At 42.6% G+C, this 8,427-nt stretch overlaps 1 protein-coding gene across 2 annotated transcripts in view; it reads left to right on the top strand.

Moving 5' to 3' along the window:
- Window positions 1–432: 432 nt before the first annotated feature.
- Window positions 433–8,427, top strand: part of PKIA (cAMP-dependent protein kinase inhibitor alpha) — a 96,594-nt gene continuing 88,599 nt past the window's right edge. For both annotated transcript variants that reach the window (XM_088844778.1, XM_088844779.1), the window contains exon 1: window positions 433–587. The gene's annotated coding sequence lies outside the window, so the exon portion shown is untranslated. The remainder of the gene's footprint in view (window positions 588–8,427) is intronic.

The following is an 8,427-nucleotide window of genomic DNA, read 5'->3' as shown; positions in this document are numbered from 1 at the left end:
AGGAAAGTGGAGCCTGCTACAAGGGGCTTGGAAATCTAGTTCCCAATTTAAAATATTTTCGGAGTGCTTGAATGCTAGCTCCAAAGCGAATGCCACTCTCAAATTCAGCAAAATGAACAATACTGATAAGGAAGATGAGGAGGGTGGGAAACCCACACGCCGGAATGGAGCTGTCCATGAGGCGGCAGTGACAGGGGAGCGCTCGGGGAAGAGGCGCTCTGCAGAGAGAATCTCTCGGCCTCTTCTCTCTCGGGCCACCTTCCGGCGACGCTTCTTCAGTAAAAAGCAGTCACAGAAAATAATCCCCAAGCCGGGAACCTGGGCGATCGTCGGGCGCAGTTTCCGGGCTCGGGTGCCCGCAGCCGGGAGAGGTCCCTCTCCCCCCGCGGCTGGCGCGGAGTGTGGCGATCCGGCCCAGGGCGGGGGATGACTTCATGCGGCCGGAGCTCGGCGGCGGGAGCGGCTGCAGCAGCTGGCAGGTGGGGAGGGGGCCGGCCGAGCTGACCGCGCAGCTCCCGGCGCGGCGGCACTGCAACCCGGGGCAGCGGACGCCTGGGACGTGCGCTGCCTCGATCGCGCCCGAGAAGGTAAGCTGCCGGGCTGTCGTTAGCCTCGGCCACGCTGCGCGGTGCTCCGCGCTCGGTTAATAATGGGGTTTGTGACACCCTGGGAAGAAGGCGACTGTCTCTGCTGCATTCTGTATTCGGGTGAAGGAGCAACGACTGGAAATGTTAATCAAGTGCTTGAGATCGGAGGAGCGGTGTTTTTGGGCAGACAAAGAAGGCGGTCAGCCTCTATATTCTTATTAAAGATACTCGACCGTTGCAATGGCAGACTCACTTAGATATTGAAAGAGTATTCTAAATGTAAAATAATTTTGAGTTGCACTTTTAACGTTGCTGCCTTCAACCTTCGCTTGGGTGTTTTCTGGTTTGTGAGCAGCAGGTCCTTGGCAGGAGCCTGGAGAAGTCATTGAAAATCTTCCCTGTTCTTTTGCCTTCCTCCGTCTTCTCCCTTTCCAGTGCTCAGAATGGGTTCCATGCACATTTCGACGTCAAACGCCCGCTTCAACACCTAACCCTTAGAAAGAGTCTCAGATTAGAGGTGAAACTTGCCTTCTGGAGTTCAGCTTGGGTTGTGCAGCACTTGACTGCACTTTTCCCTTCATTTCTCTTGTCAATCGTTTAGTTGATTTCCCCCCCGTGGATTATGTGGCTATCCACCGGCCAGCTCTTGTCAGCCCCTGTCCATCACCTCTTTCCCATGACTGATTTTGTCAAGGACTCAGAAAGGGCATTTCCCTCCACCACGTTTGGATTGTTACTTGTGTCCTTCCCCCAAATACAGGGCATGGAAAAAATCCTTTCAGCCCAGTACCAACATGGTTTCCAATAACTCGCTTCGTTGGAGTCACTGCAGCTACCCCAGAAGGGTTTCGAGGACAGCAGAATCCTCGGGCTGTGAGAAAGAGAGCTATACCCAACGTGTTTTGCTCCTGTGCCTAAGAACAGGTGGAAGTAGCGATGTGAATGCCATCCTATCCCGTTTTTCTTGAAGCCTTTTTTAGAAGGCTGTGAGACACCTAGCTGGGTAGGGTATGAAGCAAGTCCTCCGGCCAAAGCAAGCAATGCGTTTGTCCTGGGATTCCCCCAATACCTCAAAAGAGTTTCCGGAGGCTTTCCCCACAGGCAGTGAGAAAGACAGGGGAGCTGGCCAGTGTAAGCCTCGGGTTATTGGGGCATCCTCAAGTTTTTAGGGGTTCCGACCTCGGATTTCCCCACAGACGCCTTGCTACTGAGCTCAAGTGCCCATTCCTGTGGCCCACCTAAGGACGTGCATTTGAATGATATTATGTGAAATGGTTAAGATGGCTGTGATGGGAATTGCAAATGTGCCACTTCCCCAACTGAGAACAGTTGCAATAAGCCAAACTGTGGTGTCTGTGTGTTAATAATATTCTATTTAGAAAGACATTTATTCTCTTTACGTTTGAGATGATAGAGACAATTTGACTCCAAAGCCCTGCAATTTTAACACATTGAGAGAGGAGATCAATGAAAAAGAGGACCAGGGTTTTATAGCTAAAAAATTGTTAACCTTTTTTTTTTAATATGGCTTTTAGACAAAGATACTGGTTCTGCAAAATCATGTTACCTCTATTATATATCATTATTGTTTTTCTGATTACAGACTCTCTATTTATAAATACACTGTGGAAAGATTTGAGTTGGTTTCTTTGTTCCTACCTTCAGTATATGAGGCAGAAGGAGTAGGTGGGGGGTGGAATTTCACTCCAAGTGGTCCACTCCAGGAACTGTTCCTCCGAATCATGAAAACCTTTGGACTGAAAATTTTTTCCGCTTGTTATTGTTATTATTATTATCCGTTGAATGTGGTTTGGGTTTGAGATATTAAATTTTGAAGATTCTGCAATTTTGACACAGCACATCAACTAGACAGGGAAACAAAGAACAAAAACAGCAAAACCCTTTCTTTTAAACGACCCTTCTTACCTAATCGTAAAATATTTAACGATATGAATAATTATTCTGAGTAATAAGTGAAAAGCATAGCAAATAATATTTCATTTTTGAAAGAATAGCCCACGGTCTAAGAAATACAGGTTCGTGCAATTGATCTTAAGTACAATAAAAATTTCGGTAATTTTAAAAGGCATATTTATGTTGAAGATAGCACATGGAAATATGCTAATGATGGTTATAAATTGAAAGTGCCTGTTACTTGGTTTCTGAAGAATCTGAATTGTTTGGCAAGTGGGTCAGGACTAGGGGACTGGTGCTGCCTAAAATCATCTTACCTGCCAGTGATTTTACAGGTGAGATGAATGCACTAAGTTATAGATTACAGTTGGAGAAGCCTTTAGGGAAGAAAGAAAACCAGATAGAAAATATAATTTCCTATTGTAGTGCAACTAAGTAAGATAAATAAATTTAAGGGATTTCTGAACTTAGACCTTGTTACATTTAAACAATTTCTGAGGAAAGTTTCTAAATTCAAAGCCTTGGGAAGAAACAGTTGTGTGATATCCTGACTGAAACTGATTTATGACTTTATTTCCTTTTTTTTTGAAGTGTTTCCCAGAGAAAGGAAAAATTAATCACCTGGTATTAAGGAGGAGGAACACCAAATAGAAGGGTGTGCACTATTAGATGTTAAATGAACTGTAGGAAGGTTTTGTAGTTTTGACAAGATAAATTTGAAATCAGTCTGTTGCTTTCCAATCAAGTAAAAATGTATTTAGTCTGGTGGGTGGTCAGTGTTATCAGTAACTTTGTTGTCATTATGCATGCATGCTCTGTCATGTCTGACTATGTGATACCTTGGACTGTAGCCCGCCAGGCTCCTCTGACCATGGAATTTTTTTTTAGTTTCTTACAAATCACCTTAAATTACCCCATGACCAGCCTAGACCAAGCAGCCTTTATTCCAGTTTGTGCCCCATGACATCACACCCGTATGCGTTCTTTGTTCCATTCACTCCCCCTGCTACATGTTGGAAACTTACTCACATCTTATACTGCTTCTTCCATGAAGCCTTCTCCATAAGCCTACCCACCTTCCTTCGTGTCTCAGATGTGTTTCTCCCTTGTCTGAATTCCTATGGCATTTTCCATTTTGGTCTGCCTTTTATTTTGAACATGATCTGCTCTAGTAATTACGACAGCCCTAGAGAGCAGTCTGTGACTAACAACTCTTTATTACCTGCAACTCATAATACAGTGCTTAGCTATGTATATGAAAACTAGATGTTCAGCAATTTGATTTTAGGGAAGAAATGAGTTATTATTTTCCAGGGGTATGTATCCACCTACTCTAATAGCCAAGTTGGGTGTGTGTGTGTGTTTAGTCACTCAGTTGTGCTGACTCTTTGCAACACTATGGACTGTAGCCCACCAGCCTCCTCTGTCCATGAAATTTTTTTCAGGCAAGAATACAGGAGTGGGTTGCCATTTCCTTCTCCAGGGGATCTTCCCAACCCAGGGATCAAACCTGAATCTCTGGCATCTCCTGCACTGGCAAGCAGATTCTTCGCTACTGTGCTACCTTGGAAGTCAAACAAAAGCCAAGTTAGGCTCTAAATAATGTCTGCAAGTACCACTTTATTTGTTTAAAATCCTTATATAATAAATAAATAGTGAACATTCAAATAGTCGTATTCAGCAAAAGTTATTGTGAACTTACATGCCCTTAAATGGATATTGGCTCATCCATATTAAAAAACATAGTAAGCATCATAAAACAAAACTTCCACTTATCTGAAAAGTCATTACCAAGACCCCTGTAATATATAATGAGCTTTATGCTTATGTTTTCTTCTAGCAGTTTCATAGTTTCTGGCCTTACACCTGAGTCTTTAATCCAAGTTAATTTTGTGAGTGTTATAAGATTTATTGGTCCAGTTTCTTTCTTTTACGTGTGAATATCCAATTATCCCAGAGTTCCCTTATATGTACCTTTTATCTTTTCTCTTGCTGCTCTTAAAATTCTTTCTTTGTCTTTGACTTGACAATTTAATTACAATGTGTCTCAATGTAGCCATATTTGAGTCCAACCTATTTGGGGTCATTTGGGCCTCATGGATCTGGATATCCATTTGTCATCCCAGGTTTGGGACGTTTTCAACCATTATTGCTTTAAGTATACTTTCTGTCCTTTCCTCTCTTTTCTCCTGGAATTCCCATAACATGTATATCGTTTATTCTTTTTCTTTTGTTCTTTCATTGGGTAATTTCTAATGTCTTATCCTCTAGTCTACTAATCCTTTCTTCTGCATGGTTGAATCTACCTTTGATACTCTATTGAATTCTTCAGTTATTGTTATTGTACTTTTTAATTCTAGTATTCCTGGGTTGTTTTTTTTTTTATATTTTTATTTGCTTGTCAAACATCTTGTCTTGTTCACTATTATTTTTCCTAATTTTGGTTAGCTGTCTATGTTTTTTTGTAGTTTACTAAACTTCCTTAAGAGGATTATTCTGAATTCTTTGACAGTTCCTAGATCTTACTTTTTTAAGGTCATTTATTGGAGCTTTATTAGTTTCCTTTGGTGGTTTCATATTTGCCTAATTTTTTGTGATCCTTGATTCCTTACATGGGTATCTGGATACTCGATTAATTTGACTCTCCTCCAGACTTTACTGGTAATTATATTCAGTAGTATATGGGGCTATGAATTAGTTTCTTGGCAGGACACCAGGACAGCACACAGAACCTATAGTTTGGGGACCCAAGTCAGGCCAGTGCGTGCACTGAATTCCCTGGTCAGGTGAAGACACTGGTTTTGCTCTGCAGGTGGGGTCAAGTGCCACTGTATCTTGGGCTATTGAATGGGCTATACAGCTTCCCATGTGCTCTGGTTAGACTCCTGGTTGGTCAGACTGAAGTCTTTTTTCCAGTGATGAGTAGGGCTATGAATTAAATTCCCTGCCCAGGCACAGCAGCAGGAGAAGCAACTTTAAAGCCAGTTAAGCTCTTTTGTTGTCTTAATTCAACCTGATCCACGTGCCAGGTTCTCTGACTGAACAAGGCCACTGGCTTTTCTTTGCAAACTATCAGCTGTGCCTTCTCTAGGCTTGCTCACTGCTGGGCCACACAATTTCTAGGAGTTGTCACCAACCCTTCTAGTCATTTGGGGCAGGAAGACTGTCTTCACAGAGTGAAGATGGGGGGATGGGTGAACTGGGGAAGGGCCACTCCAGCTACCCTTAATTTCTCAAATAGGCTCCCCAGTTGGGAGGAGCTGGGAGCTATTCTCAGCCTTGGCTAAGAATTAATCTCCCTGCCTAAGCATACTATAGGAACCCTCCACACCTGGTACTCTTTGCTTTGGGGGTGATTGCTGTGCTTGCCTGCCTCTTGGTTAGAGTGCCATAGGGCCACACAGCTTCAAGGATTTATTGCCAGCCCTTTTGTTCAGATGGCCGGAAGACACTCTCCACATTGGTAGGCTGCGACTGTGCTCTTTCCCTGGGGGTAGGCAAACCAGGCTCTAGGGCTATATGAAAATCAGGTGGATATGGACCCCTCTCGGAGAAGGCAATGGCAAGCCACTCCAGTACTATTGCCTAGAAAATCCCATGGATGGAGGAGCCTGGTAGGCTGCAGTCCGTGGGGTCGCTGAGAGTCGGACACGACTGAGCGACTTCACTTTCACTTTTCACTTTCATACATTGGAGAAGGAAATGGCAACCCACTCCAGTGTTCTTGCCTGGAGAATCCCAGGGAAGGGGGAGCCTGGTGGGTTTCCGTCTATGGGGTCACACAGAGTCGGACACGACTGAAGTGACTCAGCAGCAGCAGCATGGACCCCTCTGATTTCCCTGGTTGTAGTGCACCCTAACCTGGCTCTATAGATGAACAAAGACACTAGTTGTGATCATTACTTGGGCACTGCAGGTATGAATTCTGTCACAATCCATGTGCTGGCTGTTGCATGTCCCTTACCCCTTCATCACAGTCTTAACTTTCAGTGGTCAAGCCACGCAGATTCCCCTGCAAGCCCAGTGGAGCAGATCAGAGTAGTGGCTCTCACAAAGCTACCCCAATGCTAGGGGTGATGCTGGCTGTCCCCCAGTTCTCTTCTACTGGAAGAACCAGACCTTCAGTGGTGCTCCACTGGCCTGGGGGAGGAGCAATGCAGTCTAAATACAGTCTGTCTTGCTCTTTGTGGTGCGAAGGTGCTTCAGTCTCACCTCTGTGTTCGAGGATTCTCTCAGATGGTGTCCTGTTTCCAAATAATTTTTGGTTGTTCCTCCTGTGAGGGCGAGTAGAGCCAGGAATGACCTTGGTGATGTCACCACACTCTGGGCTTACTTTGACAACATGTATGTCCTTTATAGCCCAGATATTTCCAGTACTTGAGATGAGGTTTTCCTTTTATTGTTATCCCAGCTTTAGGACCTAAAATCAGAACTCTTCACTAGCACTGGCACAAAGGTAGCTGAGAAGACTAGGAAGCAAGTGCCAAGGAGGATAGTGAGTCAAAGAACCTTGATTCACAGAAAAGGAATCCCAGAAGGAGCTCTAAATGTTGTACATTCCAAATGATTTATTTAGGATTTTCCAATCAAAATCATTTTTACAAAAAAGAAACAGCTCTCAGACTTGCAGTACTATGCTGCCAAATATGTGGAAGAGCATTGCCAGCAATTGAGTGGTGTAGTCTACTCTGAAATATATTCAGTTTCCTTAGGATGGATGGATGTCTGCCTGAAAGTTACTATTTCTTTCTAATAATGCTATCTACAGTAATATATTTGCTTTTGCCAAGAAATTACATCACCCTCAGGTTTTAAAACAATTACCAGGATAAAAGTACATTAAGATTTTTAGCTGATACTTAAGGAAACCATTATGAGCTAACTGCTTCCTACTGATGCTAGTGTTCAAAGACAGGTGTGAGAAGACCATTAACCTAGAAAAAACAGAGAGAGAAGGAAAGATGGAGAGAAAGAACTCAAAAGAAGACTACTTAAACTGTTGCTTTCTTGTTGTTCAGTCACTTAGTCGTGTCTGACCGACTCTTTATGACCCATGGACGGCAGCACGTCAGGCTCCCCGTCCTCCACCATCTCCCTGAGCTTGCTCAAACTCATGTCCATTGAATCAGTGGTGCCATCCAACCATCTTGTCCTCTGACGTCCCCTTCTCCTCCTGCCTTCAATCTTTCCCAGCATCAGTGTCTTTTCAAATGAGTCGGCTCTGTGTATCAGATGGCCAAATTATTGGAACTTTGCTTTCTTTATATGTCCCAAAATATGAAAATAGCTGTATAAGTTCCTAAAATAAATGCAAGTTTATGGAAACTTCATAATATGCCTAATATGAGGTAAATTTTTACTTTATTTTATAGTTTATTTTTATTTTGGTAAAATGTCCCATAACATAAAGTTTACCATTTTAGCCAATTTTAAGTGAAATCTAAGATTTCAATTAAATTAATTTTAAAAATAGATAAATTTTTAATCTAAAACTACCTTATTTCATATTTATGTACCTGCATTATGGTATATCTTTTGTTGTTTTTTCTTATATTCTCTTTAGAGTATCTTTTAAACTTTATTTCGAAACAAAATAATTATATCCCAAAGATGCGAGTATCTTATTTAAGCTAAACTACGTAATGTTGGAATATCTGAAGTGAGAACACAACTGGCAAAACTTTCAACTACCTTCCCTAGAAGAAGGCTGTCTTTATTTGCATTGTCCCAGAAAGGAGAAACTGAGAGCTTGCTGGGGATTGCATCACACTTTACTTAGTTAGACATTAACACGCTACAAGGACAAGGATGAAGCAACATGTTATAACATATTTTTGAAAAGCTACATAAAGGTGAAGGGTTGCAAGAATACAGGCAGACACACCCTAGACATTTCACAGCAATATTTAAAGTATACTGTTTCTTT

The sequence above is a fragment of the Moschus berezovskii genome, chromosome 16 (assembly GCF_049115385.1).
Source record: "Moschus berezovskii isolate FMDL1 chromosome 16, NW_MosBer_1.0, whole genome shotgun sequence".
Lineage (NCBI taxonomy): Eukaryota > Metazoa > Chordata > Mammalia > Artiodactyla > Moschidae > Moschus > Moschus berezovskii.
Note: the sequence above shows the minus strand (reverse complement) of the source record. Positions and strands in the feature narration are given on the sequence as shown.